This window comes from Rhinolophus hipposideros (assembly GCF_964194185.1).
Source record: "Rhinolophus hipposideros genome assembly, chromosome: 11".
NCBI lineage: Eukaryota > Metazoa > Chordata > Mammalia > Chiroptera > Rhinolophidae > Rhinolophus > Rhinolophus hipposideros.
The window spans coordinates 59,197,321-59,221,662 of record NC_138057.1 but is presented as its reverse complement, the minus strand read 5'-3'; the positions used below and the strand labels follow the sequence as shown (position 1 = coordinate 59,221,662).

The 24,342-nt window shown below is 40.1% G+C and overlaps 1 long non-coding RNA gene across 1 annotated transcript in view; it reads left to right on the top strand.

Moving 5' to 3' along the window:
• LOC308504936 overlaps positions 1–16,706 on the top strand; it is a 36,432-nt gene extending 19,726 nt beyond the window's left edge. The window contains exon 3 of the long non-coding RNA XR_013994438.1: positions 14,661–16,706. This is a non-coding gene — a long non-coding RNA (uncharacterized lncRNA). The remainder of the gene's footprint in view (positions 1–14,660) is intronic.
• Positions 16,707–24,342: the final 7,636 nt, after the last annotated feature.

Sequence of the window (24,342 nt, the reverse complement as noted above, 5' to 3'; positions counted from 1 at the left end):
TGGCAAATGAAGAAATCTTTATTAAAGAAAATCTATTAGATCTTAATAAGAACAGCAAGTCTGTGACACTACCTGCTTTCTCATCACCTCCCATCTCAGCCTGATGACAGAAGCTCTGACCTGGAAACGCATTTCCAAGAAAATGGAGCTTTTTCTTCTCTCAGCTCCCAGTCAAGGGATATGGAGGAATAGGTATGGAGAAGAGGGAAAAATTCCCCTTTCCCTCTTCTGGTTCATTTAGCTGGCCAAATAATCAAATCAACAAGGAAAGGATTGATAAGAGGAAATAAAATGTAATCTCCTGTGCATGAGTACCCCACATATTATACATCAGAGTCAGAGAACCCTTATACATGAGAGGTTCAGAGATAAAAAGTGGGGTTGAGGTATACAAGTATAAGACATTCAGAGTTAGGGATGAAGTAATGCACCTTGAGGGCTTCAAAGGGTCATTGCAGGATGATAAGACAAGTAAATGTTTAGTGTAGATGCTGTTTAGCAAATAGAAGTTTGCCCTGCTCTGTAGGTGGGTCAAAACGGGATTATTTCTGACAGTGTCTTATTATGGGTGTGGACGGAAAAGAGGCCACATGTTAAACCTGACAAACACAGGAGACTGGAAGTAACCACATAGGATGGCGTGAGCATAAAAATTCCTAACTAAGGTGGGCCATGGCGGGAAGTCACATCCTTGGCCTGTAGCTACTGTGACAAAAGTCAGTCTTTACCTTAAGTGAGCCTGTCTGTCCTTTTTGCATCTAAGATAACATACCCTTGGAATGTCAGAGTAATCCCCTTTTCCAGACCCCCCAGGGGGCACAACCCACTACACCAGAGCAGGAAACTAAGAAATCCCTCATTGTTATCTTGTTCCCCAAATACCATCTCTATGTGCTGTAAAATGCTGTTAACCATCCCGTACCCACCAATGTAAAAGAAGTGTGTGTCTCTCCATTTTACTTTTTATCCAATCCCAGAGATTTTCCCACTTTGCTTTCTCTCACGCTCTTAATCTACAACCAATGGATTTCATGTAAGCGTCCTCCTTTGATTTTAATGTATAAAATAAGTGGCAAAATGGCCATTTGCTGGAGCATTTTCTCAATCCATTGAGACTTTGCTTCCCTGCAATTGTCATCAGTTTAGCTCAAATAAACTCTTATTAAGCTTTCTCTTAAGCTGGATGTTTTTTCATTGACATGGGCAAGGCCCCTAATTCAAGCTCTAGGTAGTTAAAGAAAAGGGCAGAAGTTTCTCTTGAGCCTGAAGCTAAAATTGCCTTTAACTCAGAATCATCTGCATACCACTGAAGCACATCTTGGGGTGGCTTATTCTGAATCCGTTCCCCCCCACACACACACACAGGTCACCAGCATTTCTCATCCTCCAGCTCTGATGACTGGCTGAGAGGTCAGGGGCTCCCTTATTCCACCAGGTCCTGTGTATAAGTGGAGGCTCTACCCAAGGCATGGCAGGCCAAGAATCCTGGGGACCACATAACTCTTGTTCCAGTTTATTTGCTGGATGGTTTCATAGAGATTGTATGAATACCTCTGGGGAACCCCCTTCTTCACTCCCAGGCCTGAGGTTCCAGAGGAGCAAATGATTCCCACTGCTACTGTCAGTCTCCCAGCTTCCGTTCTGCTTTGCCCCAGCCTATGGAAGGCCTGGAATGTTTTTCTCCCATACCCCCACTCCTTAGCTGGTAAATTCCTGCTCATTGTGGAAGACCCTTTTTTCTCTGAGCCCCCCTTCTCCTGCAGTAGATGTGTGCCCCAGCTCCTGGGGATTCTTTTGTGATGAGCTGGTCTCAAGGAGAAAACAATTTCTAAGAGTTAATGAAAAGCTCCTTTTGTGTCTCCTACTTTAGTTTGATCCTCTCAGCTTGAATCCCAGAGGATGTGTGTGTGCTGAATTCTGAGGGTGAAGGAGTGTTTTTTCTCTTAGTTCTCAAAGGTCAGGCTCAAGCTTTAGTCATGCTAATGGAGATCTAACCTTTCGTAAAATCAGAGAGTTTTTTTTAGCTCAAGGGATTTTTCAAAATCTTCCAAATAAGGCCTCTGTCTCCAAAGCACCATGATGATTACTGTCAAAGTCTGAACTTGAACTCAGGTCTTTTGACTAGAAGTCCAGTACTTTTTCTACCCACAACACTCTCTTGTCATATCTGGTTCTCTTGATGGCTCTTTCAGCACCAACCACACTCCTGGCACAAAGTCGTAATTGTTGGATGTATAAACAAATAACAGCTACTCTACTGACCGATTCTTTCTCCCCCCTCCCCCCCCAGAATAATAGAGAGTAAAGAAAGCAAACTGGCAGAATGTGTTTTGGGTTTTCAGGCAGTTTTATCAGCATGAATGAATGCCACTCAAGTCAAGTAGAAGTGGAATCTCTGAAGAACTATTGTCCATTCTTAGCACAATCCCTACCAATTATAAAATCCTAAAACCCAGCTGGTAGAAAATACTAAATCTAATCTGTTGTATAAGCAATATCATGTATGAAGGTGAAAGACCAGATACATTTCGAAAATAAGCCATTTCCAAAATAGCTACCACATGTATATGCTTAGAAATAGAAGGCTCCCAGGTAGTATTAGGGTGTGTTTGTTGAAATGTGTTGAATTCACCTGAACTGGATTCACTGTGCTATGATTACTTAAGGTGTCAGAACTTCACTCTTTCAAAGACCTGGAAGCAGGACTCCAGAGGACATCTGTTGTTTTCTACCACAGTACGTACATCAATTCATCCTCCCCCTAGATGTACTCTGCTTTACCTCTGGGAAACTCCTCTCCCTCCCCACCCTCAGCCCATTCTCAGCCCCTGTGGCTTGGGCAAGGCTGAGGCAACCCCAGGCCCCAGAGGAGACCTGGATTTAACACATGGCTAGTTAGTTGCCCCAGAGACAATGAGCCATAATGAAGGATCTTTATAAGACACATGTGATGGAGATTCTCACTTTTTATCCTGAAGGTAGATTTGAATGTTTATAGGGACTTGGCCCGCTGTCAGCATAGAACGCAGATCCAAGAGATTGGGGGAAACCAGATCCAGATGATTTCAACTGAAGCCTGAATCTACTTGGCTGAAGCCAGCATAGGTCTAAGGGTTAAGATATAAACTCATGGTCTCCAACTCATGGTCTTTCTTTTTGCTTAAGGCAGGTTTAGCGTGGGGGTCCTAATTTGTGTAAGAACATTTCCCATCTTGCTTCTTTTTTTCCCCCCCTTTCTTCCACCTCCTCCCACCCTACTCTGGTTCAAGCTGTTGTTTCTCAGTCTAGTTGTGTAGGACACAGCTCCCTGGCCCATGCTGGTATGATGAGCCCTGAGCTGATAGGTGATAAAGCCAAAACTATGGCCTGGGATTTGGGATTCAAATACTTTGCTGTCCATTTATCACAGATTTGCTCATATTTGGAGCCACTGTCGACCTCCTTTTCTGGCTCTAGCCATACACTTTAGCGCTGCATTGTACAATATGGTAGCTGCTAGTCTCACGTAGTTACTTAAATTTAAATTAATTGAAATTAAATACAATTTAAAATCAGGTCCTCAGTCATTCTAGTCCCATTTTAACCTTTTCACTGCATTAATAGATGTTAAGTTTGTTCTTCAAAATGTGTGAAAAATCCGCAAAAAATAATTACTGTATTTAGATTTGTAAGTAAATACAGTTAAGGTGCTACATTTTATTAAAGTAAATTATTACTTTAAAGTATAAAAAGTTCCTATTGTTATTCACTCCTGAAAACCACAAAAATAAAGAAAAATGTACATCTGCTTTCCTCAACCTCCTTTCTGGAACACTGAGCTCGTGGGGTAAAGTCGAATGCTGCAGTCAGCGGCATGGAAATACCATTCGCCTACAGATGAACGTCCCAGCGAAAATGTTAAGCGCGCCCTAGCCACCTGTGGGTAGTGGCTGCCATATTGGACAGTGCAGATAGGGGACGTTTCTGTCATTACAGGAAGTTCCAAAGAGCAGCACTGCTCTAGAGACACATTTTCTTTATCCAAAGTCACTAGGATCAAAAAACCTGATAGAATCTTTCCTCTCCTCAAATGGCAAGTGAAGCCAAAGGACAGATCATGGACTCTGAGCTATTCAGTCATCTATTCCACACTTTGTAAACACTTAAATGGGAGTGATAAGTCCTAGCTACTCGTCTCTGGGATGGATAAAACTGAAACATGCTATTTACTGAGGGACGATTAGTTTGTTGCTGTGTCAAGCATCTGGAAATTATTATATAAATAAATATAAATTAAAACCTGCATCTCTCTACCCTACTCTGCTCTAGTATGTGAATATGTATTTCTTAGGATTTTGAAGAACATGATGTTTCATTCTCAGGCTGGTGATTCATTAAGAATACATTTCTCAATGACATTTTCATAGATCATCATTCTCTAAGCAGGAAGGATCTTCCTAGGTCTAGGCCCATTTCCCTTTCAGAGTAAAACCCTCTGGGGTAAAAAAAGATCTAATCATTTCAATTCAAACAGGAAGTAAAGCTCTCCAATTGAAAATTTATAGCAGATATTCAAATTGGGAAATGATAACTATGGTGTAAACTAAAACTTTATTGGACAGACTATATACATGAAAGATTATATTGTCACCTGGATACCACAAGTGAGTTATTCTCCCCGGGGGAAAAATGTTAACTTTGATTTGTTGTATGTCATTTGAAAAAAAAACACAAGAACAAAAAATTGAATGGGTAACACACAGGACCCAGGGCGACCATTTCTTTTTGGTTTGACATCAAAAGTTTGTATTTGCAAACATTCCCCATTCACTTGAGTGAAATAATTAGGGGGGGAAAGCACAAAGTTTCCACAACATTGGAGAATAAGGGGGTCAGTTTTCAGCCCAAATGCTCCCTTGTTGGGTGGGTAATTTGGTATCAGAAGGTAGCCATGGCGACCATAAAAGTTACTCATGTGACTAATGATGAAACTAATGATGCCCATAATTACTTAATTGCAGGAATGCTTAACTGCGTTTGCCATTTTTTGGAGAGTGCTTATGGCTAATTGTGGCTGCAAGTGGGTAACTACAGGTGCAAACAGATGTGTTCCTCATTTTTACATTTGTGCCGCCAGCAGGAAAATAAAGTGCCCCTTCTAAAAAGGGGAGTTATCAAAGGAGGGCTGAAATCACTTCTTTCAAGTCCAGAGAGGATGGAACAGCCTCCAACATGAAAACAAACACAAATCATGTAATATTTAAGCAGAGGAAAGTTCGGTTTGTCAGCTGACCTTCAATCAGACTCTGCCTGATCTGTGCATCATGCTCTTTCTCCCAAGGTTCTCTTACTTGGATTCCTTCCACTGCCCCTACCAAAAGGGGCCTTTTCCTTTCTCCTTATAATCTTGCAACTCCTGTCCCATCAGGAATAGATACTATTTTTTAATGTCACGTTGTCTGCATAGTCATTTACTTACCAATACTTTTTAAACATGGAGTAATATATATGTATAATATACACATACCCTGGGACAGAGTGGCTAGCTTTTAAAATTCTCTCATCAGGAAAAAAAAAAAAAAAATTACTACTCCAAAGATGGTTATATAACACTTCAAATATCCTTATCAAAATCTCACTTAAATGTTTTTAATTCGTATAAGGTATGTTAGAAATATTTTTGAATAGGTAAAATAAACGATGGTCCAAGACATATGGTTGCTTAAGAAGATGGAAGCCCCACTGCTCTTGTATGGATGAGTATAAGGCAGCAGTAGCTCAGTGGTTAGACTTCTTGTATACTGATTGGGCTCTAGTGTTCCCTTTGTCCTGTGTTTCTCTCCTTCATGAAGGCTGTGATTTGATCCTATAAAAGGCTGGCTGGTCTTCTCATCATCTTGTGTCCACCTGAGAACTGTTTTTTTTTTTTTATGTTACTTGTAGTGCCTAAAGCAGAGAATGAGTCCCCAAAGCCTCAAGAACCCATTGGAGGATAGTTCTTGTACCTGCTGGCTAGTAAACATTTGTAGCTTTCGCACAATTTGGTCTAAACCTCACTTGGTGTAGAGGTTGTAGAAGATGTATGTCACTGCTCACCTGTAAGTACCAAAGGTGATTGATGTCTACTCAAAGAGCCTGGCAGCTGTTGAGTGGCCAAATTAGCTTGGGTCATTTCAGAACGTCTGGATTTCTCTTAAAATAGTTCCTACAGGCTTGTATTTTCAAAACAAATGAAATAAAAAACAAGGATATAAAGGAAATATATACCAGGGGTGCCAAAAAGAAAAGTACACAAGTGGACACTTTGCTCAAGCAGTAGTTTGCCATAATCAGAAGTGTCTGGACATTGATAGTAACCACTCTGAGCACCTCTTGTAATTGCAGAAGTGAAACATGACTTGTATTCATCTTTTGTTATTGGTATATATTATCACAAATTTAATAGTTTTCCTTTTTAAAAATGTTGTACATTGTTTTGGCACTTTCTGTATTATAGAAGGCACTAGATGCAGAGACATGGATACATTTTCTAGGTACAGAAAACCACCTTCCACCCAAGGGAGGAAGTGTAAATGACTCCTTTCACCCTATCTTGCTTGGCCTCTGGATCTCATAGGCCCTCCTAAGCCCTGCCTTTCTCTGTTGGTGTTGTGTATCGTCTTTTCCCTGCCTCATAAGAGATGCTGGTTAATCATTCAAACTACTCTGTATTACACAAACAGTATCAAATAGCCATTGTGTGTGCCAGACACTGTTCTGGGCAGTGTGGTGACTCAATGGGATGAATTGACAGGCTCCTTAGCCAAGGGATGTTCTCCCGTGAGGAGGCTCTCTGTCCTATTAATTATCAACTCATCTGGTCTGGGCCTGAGGTACAGCTTTATCCACAGCCAAATAGCAGACCTGTGAGGACTGACAAGCAATGAGGTGGAGAAAATGTTGGTCACCAGAACTCTCTTAGAGAGAGCTTTTTATTTGATTAGAAGGAATACTTTGAAATGACATTTGGAATGGAAGATGAAGTCCCAAGGGCCTTATCCATCAAGAAAAAGTATCTGCTAAACTGCTTTGCATGAGACAAGGAGAGGAATGTTATTGCTCCTAAGAGATGGCAGAGAAGGGAAAGGGTAGGGAGGTGGAGGGAAGAGAGTATGACCACCAGAGACATGGATGGAACACTTTGTGGTGATGTACAAATATTTGGTACAATATATTAAATGAATAGGATGTTTAGTATGCATGATGGTCTTGTGGAGATTGGTGAAGAGGTTGAGTTTGGTACCTGGACTGAAGCTGAACACTACGTCCCTGTTTTTGGCTCAAGCTAGTCTGGTTTGTTCTCTCTCTCTCTCTCTCTCTCTCTCTCTCACACACACACACACACACACACACACATTCACTGTCCTACCCCCTTTCTACACCCCCAATCCTTGTCATAGAGGAGCATTGGGTGGAGGCAGGGAAAAGGAGAATTATTCTATCACACTGTAACATTACAGGCGGAGGGTACCAGTGGGCTTGGAGAAATGGGCCTGATGCAGAGGATGATTAGACCATGGAAATCAACAACTTGTAATGTTGAATGTACCTGTGATTTTACCCAAGCCAGTGTACCTTCAGTGGTAGGCAATTTAGCCTATTGGTAAAAAGAGTGAAAAATGTGGATTCTGGAATCAGACACTGGTTCTAGTGTTATGGGCTGGATTGTTAGGGGTCACATGGCAGGAGGCTGGATCCCTAATATCAGGTGTCAATCTTGTTGCATTTTGCTCCCTCCACTCTGGACCTCACCTTGATCCTTCTTAGGGTTGGGAAATCAAAGCTTCCTCACGAACATGTCCTTAGATCCAAAATACACCCTCTGCTGAAATAGACTTCATATGCCTCTTGATCATGTCCTAAAGGTAGTACACTTGCCTAATGGGTTTTGTTGTTATTTTGTTTTGTATTTTTACCTTTTTATTGTTGAGAATCTCAAATATACACAAAAATAGACAAAATAGCTTAAGAGCCCCAGGTGTACATCAGTTTATGACCAAGCCTGTTTATCTACCTCTACCTTCTATATTCTTTTTAAAGAATATTCCAGAAAACATATAATTTCACCACTAATATTTAATTATGTATCTTTAAAAGATAGACTCTTATCTTAAATATGACCCACATAATTAACAATATCATAATATTATTCATAATATGATATTCAGTCAGTATTCAAATTTCCTTTCTCATAAACTCATAATTTTTGTTTGTTTGAATAAAGATCAAAATTATATTTATTATTTAAATAAGATTCACACATTGCAATTAGTTAATATATCTTGTAAGTCTCTCTCTCTCTTTTGTTTTTTTTTTTGTAAGTCTCTTTGAATCTATGGGGTTTCTCTTTATTTATTGAAGAAACCTGACTTGTTTATTCTATAGAGTTTCCCAGTCTGGATTTTTCATTCATCCCGTAGTGGCATTTAGCATGTTTCTCTATCCTCTGCATATATTGAACATCAGTAGATAAAGCTAGAGCCTTGATCAAACTCAGGTTCAATTTTTCAGCCAGACTACTTCATAAGTTGTGTTGTGTTCTCCCATCAGGAGGCTATATAATGGTTGTCTCTCTCCTGCTTATTTTTCCCTTCTTGACTTCCTTCCTTCTTTCTTTTCCGTAGCTCACCTTTCTGATTCCTGGCAGGGAGCTGGAGGTTGGGGGTCTTGGGGGGAGGCATTGCCAGCCTTTCTGCTTCCTCCTGGGACGTTGCCCTGCCTTATCCCTTTGCTTCCTGTCTATACCATCAAAATGGCTTTTTATTCCTTTGGGAACATCATGTTGCCGCTAAAGCTCTTCTCAGGGCTGTGTGAGGAACAGACATGCTGAGAAAACTTTGGAGGATAACTGCTTTTGCTCTTCCATACTAAGGAGTGCTAAGTTTGAGCCCTGCCTAACTTTTTCAGTGATTTAGATGTCAAACAGCTGTCAGGCAGGGGAGGGACCACTAGACAGGGAAGTAGCTGAACTCCTGCTTGTTGTTCCCTTCTTGACTTCCTTCTTTCCTTTCCGTAGCTCACCTTTCTGATTCCTGACAGGGACCTGGAGGTTGGGTGCCCAGAGTTCAAATTTAATGCTGAAGTCCAGCTATAAGTTGAATCCCATAAGAATATTCCAGATCCCCTAAATCATGGTCAAAAAGGGGCTGCCATGTATAAAGGATTTGCTCAATCATTTATTGCCCACACTAATATAGAACCCTCGTCCAAGTTCCAGGCTATTTTGTTGATTGGAAATCGAGAAAAAAAAGAAAAAAATGTTATGTCATCACAGCCAGCCTTTCTACAAAACATCTTTTGTTAGATACAGCACCATTTACAGATTATCTGCTCTTATTTGACTTCAGTTTCTTCATCAACTAATTTTACCTCGTTGAATCTGAAGTGTAGCAGATTCTGTTGATGCCCCACTCCATGTTCCTTTGCCCACCTCCAAATTCACATGCAGCTGGAGGAAGATAGTTCTTGGGCACACACAACTGCAATTTCCTGCTTCTCTTCCTGAGTGTTTTCTTCTGTCCGCCCACAAATTACCAGACTGTTAGGGGCATGGTGGAGATGCTGGTTATTTAAGGCTCCCAAGCCTTAAACACCTTGAGATGAGGGTCAATGGGTAAATACCTGAGCTTCCCCAGCCCTCAGCAGAATGCTGAGATGTGGTCTACATGATCCTTCAGAGGGTTCCCAGCAGGATTGATCCATAGTGGATTTTCCTGCTCATTGATGCAATTTTTATTGACTTTTCTCCCTTTCCAATCTTACTTTCTTCACTGTCTCAATTGAATTTCCTGGTATTACCTTCCAAATAAGCCACCTGTACCCAATACCTTGTGTCAGGAGCTGCTTTGTTAGGAACAGAAACTAAGACAGGAAATAATTATGTAAGCTACCTCAAAACCTTTTGGAACAAGTGAGTATAAATGATTAATATATACAATGTTGAGTATTATGTGCAGAGTATGTTCATGAGTCCGTTATCTCTACTTCTATGAGTGAGCTATTGATAGTCCCATTTTTCAGATGATAAAACAAGAATAAAAGACATTAAAAGACTTGCCCAAGATCATATAACTAGTAAGAACTGAGATGCAAGTCCACAACTGCCATCAACATTGTCTTGCCTCTTATTCTCCATTTTGGTTCAGGCGAAAGATTTTCTCTAACAGGCAGTAGATTTCTGTCTTTCTTTGTCTTTTGAATTGTTATGTTTGCCTATCTATAATATTTTGAATGGGAGAATTTCCTGCCAGTTGAACTTCAAGTTGTAAGTAAAAAGGCCCATCATGATGTGGTCTCCTAGCAACAATTTATGAAACACTTTAAAGCAATTATTCTTCTCAAGCATGGTTCCAAATGTTGAAGCTTGGTCATTCACTTTGATCATTAAAATCCCCAAGAACATTCATTGTGTAGCACAGTTCTGGTAATTATAAGCTTATCAACAGGTTGCTTAGTGAGCTGAGAGAGAGGGCTGACCACATTCCCTTCACGGAGCTGAGCCCTTTGTTTCCAGCCTAGGAAGTCAGGGCAGACCCACTCCTCCAAAGAAGTCTTAATTGACTTGTGGAATCAAGACAGGGTAAGAATATTTAAACCCAAGATAGCCATGTGTAACATGTCAAGCCCATGGCAACACACACAGGTCTAGGGATGATCTGAATGCTGAGAGCTCAAGTCCCATAAGCAGTGAGCCTTCTGTTCTGCCTCTTCTGGGTGACCCCCTGAGCCCAGCCTAGACCTGGACAATCAAAGTCAGGCAGAAGATTCATCTCCTCCCTTCAACTGGCCACTGAAAAATGAAGCTCTGCTATTCAATTTGTGCTTCTTTCCGTTGTCTTTTTCTAGTCATTCTCTTTTCTTTTTATCCTCTATCATTGCAGCATGTAGTTTAGGTGGCAAAATCTGACCCACGCAGCAAGTTGAGGGAGACTGGTTCAGAGAAGCTGCCTATGTAAACTGTTCAATTCCCCCTGCCTAGGCAGGGAGGGGGAGGTATGGCCACCTAAATTGCCTGGATCCTGAGGTGAGGATGGGGCCCAAAATGAAAACTGTTTCTTCCCAGAGACTTTACGGTAAACTTCTGGATGGAGACTAACAGAATCATGGAAGAGGGTGGAAGCTAAAATCTTCCCTGAACTTGTTATAAGAGCATAATAGGCCGGAAGTATCATTCACTGAGATGTAGAGACAGATGAGCCTTAAAGACATAGGGAAGGAGGAAAAGCAAGGAAGGGTGGACCAGAAGAAGTGGAGAACGATGCTTTGGACAAATCTCAGGGACAGTGGTCTACTTGTTTGCCTGAGTTTGTGTGGATTTGTGTGGATGGGTGGGTCACTTAAAGGAATTAGAGCTATAATAGTAGAAGTCATTATTGTCAGGAATTACTGCACACATGTGTGTGCATGTGCGTGTGTGTGTGAGAGAGAGAGAGAAAGAGAGAGAGAGATAAAGAGATTCAAAAATCAGGTAATACGGATTGGTAGTAGCTGTAATAATTTTCTTTTCCTTTAAAAGTTATTTTAACAAATTCTTACTTTAAAATTTTTTCTGGATTATCCAAGTAGTATATGTTCATTGTAGAAAGATCAGGGAGATAGAGAAAAGTATAAAAAAGATAAGGTAAAAATCATCTATAATGTTATCACCTAGAAACAACACTATCATCCAGCAGCTTAATATTTTGACTTAATATTTTGACTTTTTCTTGTATACATTTTATTCCTGAACTTGAGATCGTATTCTCTCTGTAATTTTGTATTTAGTTTTCATACACATTTAACTAGGTCATTTAAAAATTTTAATAAGTATTATTTTAAAATATGGATTTATATTTATATATTTTTCTCTTGTTATACATGATTGTAAAAAAATTAAATACTCTAGAATTGTATTAAGGAGAAAGAAAAGTCCTCCCAAATATCACTTCCTAAACTACGGTTGATGGTATAGTTTATATTTTCTAGATATTTTTCTATATATTTATAAGTTTATGAAGATAATGCTTGTAAATAGATATTTTGAAATGTTCTGTAATTTATTTCTTGAATACCACTATCATGAACGTTTTTCATTGTCAGTGAAAATTACCTCATCCTTTAAAAATATTTTTTTTCTAATTAAAAAAGTAATAAATCCTTTTTTAAAAGTATCATTTTTATGGTTGTATAATATTTCATGATATAGACACCATCATTTATTTAACAGTTAACCTATTTCCACTATTTTGTTATTATGAACAATCCTGTGAGAATTACCTTGGTAATCCTTCTCCCCCTGTATTTCTGATTTTCTTTGGCACAAACCTAAGAATTAGAATTTCCATGTCAGGCTTTAATAACTATATAATATGTATTTGCTAATTGCTTCCCTCCTCACAATTCCACACACTGTAAAAGCAGTAATAAGTCTCATTCAATTATTTTTTCTTAAAACCACTTATTTAATGAACAAACCACATTGTAACCATAATGTAAATGTTAAAAATGTGAATTAAAAAATCATAATACCTCCACCATAATTAATCAAATTTATTTTTTTAAGTTTTCATTTAATCCTTTTTTATATACATATATTCTTTGAGATTAGGACTGGGCAAAATATTTTTTGGACTAGATAGTGATATTTTAGGATTTGCATGCCACACTGTCTCTGTTGAAACCACCCAACTGCTATTGTGGCATGAAAGCAGCCACAGACAATATATCAATGAATGAGCATGGCTGTGTTCCAATAAAACTTTATTTACAAAAACAGGGGGCCACCCTATATTTGCTGATCACTGTTTTAGATAGTTTTTCTTATAATTTAGATGAAACTATTTGTTTGGGCATTCATGAACCAACTTTTAACTTTCTGAAGCTGTTTTGAATTTTTAATTATTTAATTTCACTTGTTATATTTCCCAGATCTTTTTAACCACTCTAGAATTATGAAGCTGAGGTTTCCACAATGATTTGTTATTAGCAATACAATAAACTCAATGTATTTACTGTTGATAAAAATAGAGTATTTCTTTTCATTGGGCTTCAAGAATGGCTCTTAAAAGAAAAATATTTATATGTAACTGAACACCAGAGCAAAAGAGTTATGATTTTATTCCATCTTGGTTTATGAGCTTACTTTATGAGACTATGTTAATGGAAAAGATAATACAGCAAGAGTAATTTTGAAAAAAAAATCACTAACATTTCTAGATACATTTCTAGTTCGTGTCCACCTGCAAATGTATTTTTACATGCCTATAGTTATGTACATCTATCCTTTTAAAGTATTTTTAAGATTTACTATAATGAACATATAGTCTAAGCTATGTAAGTTTGTCCATAGTTTTGATCTTCTAAAGGAATTTCAAAATGCTTTGACCTTATTCACGGCAGCCCCCTCTCCATCATTCTGAAGCAGCTTAATAAAGTTTTTCATTTGTGTATGTTCACTTTATACCATGAAAAATTTATTTATTTATTTATTTATTTAGTTTCAGGTGTACAAAACAATGTAATAGTTAGAAATTTATCATTTATATCCCACACTGTGTGAACCCCCCTCCCCCCATCCACTACCCCTCTGACATCGCACACAGCCATTACATTTCCACTGTCTCTATTCCTAATGCTGTACTCCGTTTCTTGTAAGTATATACATACATATATATACATATATATACATATATATATATGTATATATATATATATAATTGTAGTTGACATTCATTATTGTTCAGCTTCAGGTGTACAGTGCAGTGATCAGGCATCTACATCATCCCTGAGGTGGTCTCTCTAATAAGACAAGTGTCCATCGGATACCCTACAAAATCTTTACAACATTTTGATTACATTCCCAAAATTGACTTTCATATCCCCGTGGCTATACTATGAAAAATTTAAATGCACAGAAAAGTTAAAAGAATAGTGTAATAATACCTACATACTAACCACCTAGATTCAGCAATTGTTAATATTTTACACCTATTTAATTTTCTTCTCAGTCATTTGAAATTAAAGGGCAGACATCATGATGCTTTACTCCTAAGTGTTTCAGCACATATCTCCTAAGAATAAGTTTGTTTTCCTGCATAACCACAGTACCATTATCCTACTTAAGATAACTAATAATAATCTCTAAAGTCATCTAACATCTAGCCCATATTCACATTTTCTCAATTGCTCCCAAAATTGGAATCAGGATCCAAAGTTTATATATTGCATTTGTTAATTTGTCCTTTCAATCTCTTTTAATCTAGACGAGTACCCTAACATTTTTCACCATGACATTGGCTTTTCGAACTGACTGGGATGATTGTCTTTATTCCATAGTCTGGGTTTGTCTGATTGTTTGCTCATGGTGTCATTTAGACTGTTTATCTCCTGTGCTTGCCATACACTACACACTAAATCTAAAAGTGAAACAGATTCAGGTTAAACCTAAAATGATAAGAATATTTCACCATTTTCTCCTATCAACCTTGATTCATTAGACATTCTCTTATATGTAAAAATATATTCCATGTGTTGTGGTAGACAAGATCTGCTTTGGAACCAGAGAGGTTTTACAGATGGAGACCTTGGGAACATTCATTTCTTTGATCCTTAGTGAAAAGGGGAGCGGAAGACACTTAGAAAATGTTTGCTCTCTTCACCTGTAGGTTCTGGATCTCACAAAGCACCACCAAGATAGATATCTCAAGCACATTTGAAGAGCTCATGTTTCCTAAGTAAGACAGCAGCAGCAAGACGGCAATCATTTCTGCGGAGACAGTATCATCATAATGCAATATTAGCTACTGTGATCTTTTATCATTTCCTTCCTGGAGAGTTATGACTGTGGCATTGAGGATTTAAGACCTACAGCCCGAACACTACTTACTACAAATCTCTCACAAAGCTACTGCCATAAATCTCAAAAGAGGAAATTCATTGCATAAAAAATCCCCAACTCCAGGGAACTAGCCATTTATATTCCTAGAAAAGAAGGGCTGAGCTGAGAGACATTCTGTGCTCCTTTAATTCCATGGAACAGAACCCAACAAAGAATTCATCATGGAAAACTGAGTGATGAGCCCAATGAGAGAAGCTGGGGAAGGAAGATGGAAAGAGGAGCACCTCCACCCAAGCCCTGCTCAGGGATTTCCTCCTTGCCTGAGGATTGGCTCTACATGAAGGTGTAGCTCCTGAAGACAAATTACCTTCGGAGAGATACTACGACAGTGGTTTAAACCTGGGCTCAATCTCCTCCACAGACTTGTTTTGTTTGCATAGTGTTTAACAATGTTTTCATTTAGCTCCCACATTTAAAAATGGAAAATTTCATGGAGAAAGATCAAATACAGATATCTGGTGTCTCTCAACAAATTGGAATATCTGATATCAGCAGGTGAGATTCCTGGATTCCTGTCCCTTTTAGACAGTGTCTGCACGCTCCAGTTTACCACAATGCTTCCCCTTCTACCTTACCTGTCCTGTAAGCAATGGAGTCTGCAATTCCCATACTAATCGATCACCGTGGGGTCCATTCTCTTACCCTTCACTCCTACCTCTGTCCTTCCTTGTATCAGAAGTGTACTCACTAAATCATAACGTCGTATACAAGTGCATTTAGAAGAAAGTTTTACCATGGCAGGGAGGAAGCCTGGGGTGAAGCAGAGAGCATGGGCTTGCTTAAGAGGCAGAACTCAGCTCAAATCCTATCTCTTCCTTACCCTGAGATCTTGTCCAGCTTGCTCAGCTCCTCTTGAAACTTTGCTCAAAATTTGCTCATCACACAAATGGCTAGAATGGAGTCACCCACTCTTGGTGAGGACTAAGTGTAGTAATATATGTAAAATGCCTGACACCTTGAACGTGTCGTCTTCTCCCAGTTTCTAGGATCTCAAGCTCTCTTGGCTCACTCCTTTTCATGGCGTCTTTGCTTTGTCTTTTCTGTCTCCTTTGAAGGCACTCCTTGCATGGATGTCAGTGCTCCTTAGGGTACTAATATTCACTTGACCTCCCCCCCACCCTTACTTTTCCCTCAGTCTAACAGTGGTACCCTGTTTCCCCGAAAATAAGACCTAGCCAGACCATCAGCTCTAATGCGTCTTTTGGAGCAAAAATTAATGTAATACTGGGTCTTATGTTATAGTAAAATAAGAGCGGGTCTGTGGGGACAAAGCTCCAGAAAGCAGTTTCCAGGCTCTCAGCCTCACATAGAAAGGTGCTGGCTCAGGTAGTAAATGGCCATCAACTGGCCTATCAGCTGTGGCTAGTTGGCCGTCAGCTATAACCAGTGAGCCATTGGCCACTAATATAGCTGCCGTGGCTACACTAGCAGGAAAATGGGGGCTAGCAAGAGCGGATTGAAGAGAGGCGGATGCCGCCGGCCAGAATATAGTGATATGACTCCCCTACTTATGGCTTTGTGGGTGTTCCTTTTTGGCCTCACCGTATCCTGTGTTCTTATGTGGGGAGCGGGAGCAGAGACCCCGCAGGCCGCCTCGCATGACAGGGTCTTATATTAATTTTTGCTTCAAAAGATGCATTAGAGTTGATTGTCTGGCTAGGTCTTATTTTCGGGGAAACATAGTACATAAACATAAATTGATAAGTAGATTACAGCACAATATAATTTTCTGTTTTGCTTTTTTTCACTATCATTCCATAAACTTTTTTCCTTTGCTGTGACACATTCTTCAAAATAAACATTTGATGCCTGCACGTTGTATGAATAGATTATAATTTATCTAATCATTCCTCTAATATTGGACATTTAGGTTATTCTAATTTTGAAAGGCAAGACTATTTTCTTATACCTGGCAGTCTTCTGCTTTGGGATTATTTCTCAGCATAGTCTCATTTTTTTTCTAGTATACTCTATCTCCCTTTTGGCCTTTTCTTCTCCCTTCTGTCTCCTCCTCAGGTCTCTCATGGGTCCAGAGGTTTAAAGTGTTTTCTCTGGTGTCAATCTGAAGAAGAGAAACTGTGGTATCAGTAAAGAAAATAGCCATATGCTTTGACAATTTATTTGTCAGAAAGGCCCTAAATAAGCCCAATGTCTATTTGGAACCGAGGAGCACGAGCTTAATGTGTAACTATTCTTAATGCAGGTTTAGAAAAATGAATGCCTAGGATCTTTACAAGTATGTAACACCAGTTGGGACAATGTCTTTGAAAGTGGGGATAGTTTATTTTCTTTACTCATATGGCCAGTCCTGGTAGAGTCAGAGAAAACTGCATCTAAATTGGGGAAGGAAGCCGTCCCATCCAGCTGAGAGAAAATGTTACTTTGGAAGTCAAGGAGGACATGTTGGATTCTGCTAATGAATTTTAAGTGCCTGCTATGTGCTAGGCATATTGACTAGACAGTGCCATCAGCCCAGGACAGCCTGGCTGCTGAATGGAAATGTGCTAATAAAAGTGAGAAACACAAGTCAGCTTTGATAGGGGAGGAGGGTGCACCCTGAGCTGAGAGAAGGCTGCCAAAAAGGAAGCAGTGGGTGAACGATGTCTGTGACAATGTGAGCATTGGTAATTCAATGAGCGTGACTCGATGTCTATGCTGGGACCCGACTTTTCCTTGCGGAGTGATGTCCCACCTGAAGTCACCAGGGTAAATTAATGAAGACACACACAATCTTACACAAAGTATTTTTGGAGGTTTTATGGTCCCTGTGAAGCCAGCTGGCAGAACAGAAGCAGGCAATGAAGTGTCTCAAAGTCAACTCAAGTAACAAGCTGTTCCCCACACAGTTTTCCCTCATTGTAGCATCTTCTCTACTGTCCACCAGATTTAGCATCCCCTTCCTGTTGAAGATTAACAACGTATCTTATTTGCAAGACTGTCAGGGAGAGAAACAGAAAGGGGAGCATTTGCTATTCTCTTGAAAAGCCCATTCGCACACTCTTTCTCTTGTGACTGCTTGGCAGCTTGGATCCCAAGGAGTCCGTAAAGGTTTCCAGCATCTCCTGACATCTTGGAACCAAGGATACTACTTAAATGCACATTTCTTCACCAAATTTGAACAGCAAAACCCTATGTATCTTAAATGCCAAGTAAGAAGTAAGTGAAGATTCCTAATTGGTTAACAAAGTTTGTAAAGAAAAAAAAAATGTCTCTAGTCAAGAGAGATCACAGACCTGCCTTCAGCTGCTTCTATTCTCTAAAATGGAAAATGCCGCATATTTGAGAAAATAAGAAAACACAGCCTTCAGGTTCTCTGTCTTATACGATGGGACAGTACAACTAAACCCAGTTCTGCTTTGGGGTTCTCCGTTTAGCGTAACATCTATGGGTCTATTGCAGCAGCAACAAAAAGTGGAGGGAGGATTTTGGTTGATTGTTCATTTTGAAGCCCTGAAGAGTTCCTTTTCTCCCAGGGAAACTTACAAAAGAGAACAGTTAAAGAGCAGCCTGAAGGTGGTCTAGACCTCAAAAGAAAAAATCTAGAGTCAAGAGCATCTTTTAAATTTTTTTGAGAGTTAGAAAAATTTCAGTGTTGTTGAATTGAATACCGTCCCAGCTGTCCTGTCACAGAAAATGAAACTTGGATCTGAAGTCCAATTTCAGGAACACCCAGGGAAGTTTGTAAACCTAGCAGAATCCTGTTTCAGTGGCTCTCGGGTGCTCTTCACAAACCCGGTGAATCCTGTCCTTTTCTTTTCCTGGACTAAAGTGGCTGTAGCCGGAGAAAGTTCACTAGCCAAGTTTATGGCTCAAATGTAAAAGACTTGTTTCCTGGATCATTCCTCCCCACCAGCCACACCTGTTGTTGCCCCCTATCTGTGATTGTGAAAGCAATTGACTTCTGACCTACAGAACTGTGAGCTAATACATGGGTGTTGTAAGCTTGTGGTACTTTGTTACATTAGCAATAGAAAATGAATACACCTCCCTCCCTCTTTCATTACTCAGGAAAACACCAGGAGCATACCCATTACTCAGCTGTACACTCTAGGAACAAAGGGCATCTCCAAAACAGAGCACCCATACTGCCCTCTGGTGTAGCTCTCTGATAAAACAGGCATGTGCAAGTATAACTCCCTTTCTTAGAAAGCATCTGGTTGTTTGAATCCTGATGAACAAAACCGTGGAAATGATGATGCCGACCTAGCACGGGAGTCTCCTTAGAGGAAAACAGATCCAACTGAACAGTTTACCACATCAAAACTTCCTTAAAATCTGCAATGAGAAATCGATTGCCCACACAAACACCACATTAATAATAACAGAATAAGAAAAAGGGACAGATTGTGAGGGACAGCTTATCAAAGTCCCAAGCCCAGTTCATGGTCCAGAGAGGCATGCCAGGGAGCACCCCAGCTCTGCCTAGCAGCCTGCTCCCTGAACTCCAGGCCCCATGTGTACTGTGTGACTACCCTATCCAAACAGAAGCTTCTAGGGGAGAAGCTTGGCTCTTCTCTTTAGCTAATCACCCTCACAGCCCCTTAGGCTTATTCTGAGGCCAGGCTCCCTTCTCCACATACCGCCCTCAAGCTTTGTTCTTTGCAAGCCCAGACAAACTCAACCACATTTTCCACACCATCCTTCCTTCTTTGGAGACCAAGAACCCCAGAGAGTGGGAAGACATTGGAGATGTATTTTTGAAATTGCTGAGGTTACATTTATTTAGCTTTATGCTTGCTGGGCTCATTACCTGGCACTGTGAAAGAGTGTCTCAGGAAGATGCATTGGAGATAGGTTTCCAGGCAAATGAGAGTGCATTACCACCCCACACCCTCCAGGTTCATTCAAGTGCTTTTGAATAGCCCTAAAGTGAAGATGGAGAGAACCAGGTACTTTCACTTGTCAGCCTTATTACAATCTTGTGAGGCAGGTAATATCATTTTATGGATGAGACTTAGAAAGGTTAAATGACTTATCGGAGGTTACAGTCAATAAGCTGTGGAATTGGGATTCAAGTTGATTTTTTAAAAAAAATTCTGTATGTGGTGTTATGAATCATCGTGAAAATAATACAGAGATTCTGTATACCCCACAGTTTCTCCTGTTATTAGTATTATCGATTAGTCTGGTACATTTGTCACAATTAAGAGATTTAAGGAGGGGGGAATAATGCTCCCCCCTCCTTAAGGGCGGAGGGTCTATATAAGTTATTTGGGATTTTTCTGCACAGGAGATTTTTCTCTTCTTCCCCACTTACTTATTTCTTCAATCATTTATTTATATCAGTATGAACTCATGGATATCTATTCTATATTTTGGGTTATTATTCAATACTAATTTATGCATTTTGTTGCACATAATTTGATTTTAAACTTCTGCTTTTTACAATATATCGCTTCTGGTCTTGATTCTAAGACATGGAGGGGGTATTTGGCCAGAACCTAAGATCCCATACACTGAAATCTATTCTTGCCACAGCCACTCCCCTTTGAGGTTCCCAAGGGACATAAATGCCAGAGGACAAGGCTAGGCAAAGGAATTCACCGTATCACTGATTGGTCTCCGGTCTCTGTCCAAGTATAAATTCTAATCTATATTTAAAAAGAAATGTCAGAATAAGATCACTGGGTTAGATACAAAATTGCTTTAATGTCCCACAGGGAAACAAAACCACAACCTTTGGGTTTATCTTATCTACTAATCAGAAATCATCTGCATCTCTACAAGTCATAAATCTACAAGTTAACAGGCAATATTACTGAGTCTGAGTTTTAATTAACAGTAAATAGCATGTTCATAGAATGGTACCTTCTCATGACAAATCAAGTAATTCTTGGATAGGCCTGTTAAACAGCGGTTCAGTATGACATTGAAAGGACAGGTTGTACTCCCTTGAATTGATCACGTTTTGGATAATTTCTCTTAACGCTCATGTCCTAATGTCATCTGCTATGGAACTGCAAGAAAGCCTTTTGCCAGCTTAGGGAGGCCTGGTGGCCTACTCCTGGGCTCCACTCTGGTTGCACATCAGGAAAGAAAGTTCCTTCCCAAGGAGGCGGTAGCCCCAGGTCTCTCTCACTCCTAGTCTAGGGAGAAGGAAGATTGCAAAGAGTCCAGAGAGAGCCTAGGGGCCTCAGCATTCAGTTTCTTTCCTTTTATAACCAAAAACATCACTTCTTTGCACTGTGGTCCAAGAAATATTAAACCTGATCAATTCCTATCAACACCGTTTCCTTGATTGTGGGGATAAAATGGAGGCTTGGGGGAGTGGATGGAACCTTGATTTCTCTCTAGAAGCAAAATACCCTACCTGGCTTCCAATTGTTAATATCACGTAATAGTACTGATTTTTATATTTAATGCCCTTGAAACTGAGTGGTGAGGGCAGGGCTGTGCCTTTTATAGCTTTGCATTTTTCACAGCATCTAGCAGGAGGCCTGGCATGTTGTAGACATTCTGTGAGTGGCAGCTGTATGAATAAGGTGTTATGATTTAGGGGTTTTGTTGAAAATGGGATCATGAAGGAGAAAGGGTTTTGAGAAGGTTACACTAATGACTCGGTATTTGTGAGGCCATGCTGTGAGGCGATGTTTTGAGGACACAATATTCCAGAAGAAGTAGCTTCCAGAAGCACAAGAAAGCCTTTAATTTTTAAAAAGGTGTCTCCGATGGCAATACCAAATAAAAATTATGATGACACGTTTTGTTTTTTTTTTAAAGACCAGGCCTGACAACGCTTGGCTTTAGATTATAAATTGGCTCATTATCAGAAAAAAAAAATATTGAAAGACAGCAATGATCAATAGTTCAACATAAGCCTGTTGTAAAAATCAGGCAGTCAGTCATATGTACAGGTGGTATTTGGTGCATAGTCTCTCAATAGAGATAATTTTGTTCCCAGATGAACACGAGAGATAGGAAATCAGACTTTGGGGTCCTGGTCAGATCATCTGGAAAATAGGGCTAATTGGGATGCCTCCCGTGGAGGTTTGCTTCATTAAGGTTTGGTCGAGAGCTCAGAAAGGTTGAATCAAAGACTCCTCAGCTCTATGCTCGGCCTTATTATTTAAATACGAAAACCTCAAACTGCTTTGGCTGTTTTACTTGTTTTTTTAAGCCTTTTTTTGTTGTTGTTGTTGTTGCATTAAGGCTTTCCAAGGAATTTGCCTAGATTCAGTTTGCAGCACCTTTACTTCTTTCTTCAGAAGCATTTTAAACATTACTTAGCATAGAACATACTGAAAGACTCAGATACCTCCCAGGTCACAGATGATAAACGAGACCAGCTGAAGCACTGCTTGCTACAAAGCAGCCTGGTGGAAAGGACACAGGCCTTAGTGTCAGGTGGCTCTGAGGTGGGATCAGGAGCCTAAAACGTGCGAGGTGTGTGACCTTAGACACCTTTGTGTTATGGGACCACAATATCCTTGTCAAGAAGAATGGGAATAATTCCTGCTTTGTAGTGTACCTTTAAGAATTAGAAATCATATTTGTGTGGTTGTTGGAGCATGGCAGATACTAAATAAAGCATAGCAATTATTATCCTTCCCCAGACACCAAAGATAGGAAGCTCAGTGGGAGAAGTGGAGGTTTAGGAATTCTTTCCTTCAGGGTGTCCTGAACTGGGAACATGGATAATAGGGATCTCTAGTTATAAACATGATGAGAACATCCATAAGCAGCTGTGAACTCCTCAGTTTCCTTGAGCTTTACCAGCATCAGCTGTAAAATAAATATGCCAAACATGTTTAAATCTATAAAGAAAACAGGCAATGGAATGAGTGAGAACTAGACGGATGAGACTGAAAGAAACAGCATTCATTGCCTCATCTACCTTGTTTCCCCGAAAATAAGACCTAACCGGAAAATAAGCCCTAGCATGATTTTTTCAGGATGCTCGTAATATACAATAAGCCCTAATGCGTGTTTTGGAGCAAAAATTAATATAAAACCCGGTCTTATTTTCAGGAAAATACGGTAGGGCTTATTGTATATTACGAGCATCTTGAAAAATCATGCTAGGGCTTATTTTCCAGTTAGGTCTTATTTTCGGGGAAACATGGTAGGGTGCAGAATAAACCTCATAAACCAAGAATTGAGGTTCATTGAGGTAATACCAACTAGTGGTTAGGCGCTTAGACTCAAGCCAGACTCCTGACACACTCTAAATGTGCCTGTTTCCGTATCCGAAAATGAGTATTGTGAGTCAGGAGAGACTAGGTTATGCCACAGTAACAAACAACTCTAAACATCTGAATGACAGACGACAAGCGTTTCCTTCTTGTTTACACGGCGTGTCCTTCATGAGTCGCTTTGGCTCTGCTGCATGTCATCTTTGTCCTCAGACCCAGACTGACAGAGCAGCCACTCACTGGCACACTGCCAGTCATCCTGTCACAGTGGAAAGAGAACATGGCAAGGCACACTGGCTTTCAAAGCTTCTTTCTGGAAATGACATGTGACATTTCTGTCCTTATTTTATTGGCTAAAGAAAAATCACAGTCACTCCTTAGTCCAACCAGGTGGGGATGTTCAAATCTGCTACAGGCAGGAACACTGCAGGGAGGGAAACCGAAATATTTGGTGAATAGTAACCTAGTTTACCACAAAGATAATGATAATAAAAGTCCCTCCCTCATGGGTTGCCCTGACAACTAAATGAGTTAATTTTAAACCCAAAGCACTTAGAAGAGTGAGTGGCACACATTAAACATATCTGATTGCTGTACGTCATACAGTGTATTAGTGACAGAGCTGAAATAGATCCCAGATGTTATCACTGAAAGGAAAAAATAACTGTGTGTGTGCTGAGATCTATGGATCCACAGACAACCAAGGATCAAAACACATGTAAAAACCAGTGGAAAGCAGGTTTTGTTTTCTTTTTGGCTTAAACAACGGATATTTATTTTCTCATAGTTCTGGAGGCTGGAAATCCAAGATCAAGTTGCCAGTAGAGTTGGTTGCTGGTGAGACCTTTCTTCCTGGCTTTCAGATGGCCGCCTTCCCCCTGGCCAATCCTCTGTGCACACACACTCCTGGGGTCTCTTACTCTTCTTAGAAGGCCCCAGCCTATTGGTTTAGGGAAGCAGGCTTTGGAGAGAGAGAAAGAGACGGAGAGAGGGAGAGAGGGAGAGAGGGAGAGAGAGAGAGACAGAGACAGAGACAGAGACAGAGACAGAGACAGAGAGAGAGGAGGCAGATGGGATAGAAAGGAGTGAGAGAAAGCGAGAGAGACGAAGAGAGAGACCCCAAAACTGAAAGCCCAAGGATAGAAAGCTTCAGGGAGATAGGGAGACTCAACCACTGATGAAATGCCACGCCATGGAGAGCGAACTGCCTTTGCTGAACCCCTCCTTTTCCTGGAACTAAAGTTATTCCGGTAGGTTTGTTATGCCTTTCATGAAAATGCTGAGTTTCGCGCTCACTTGGGCAGCACATATACTAAA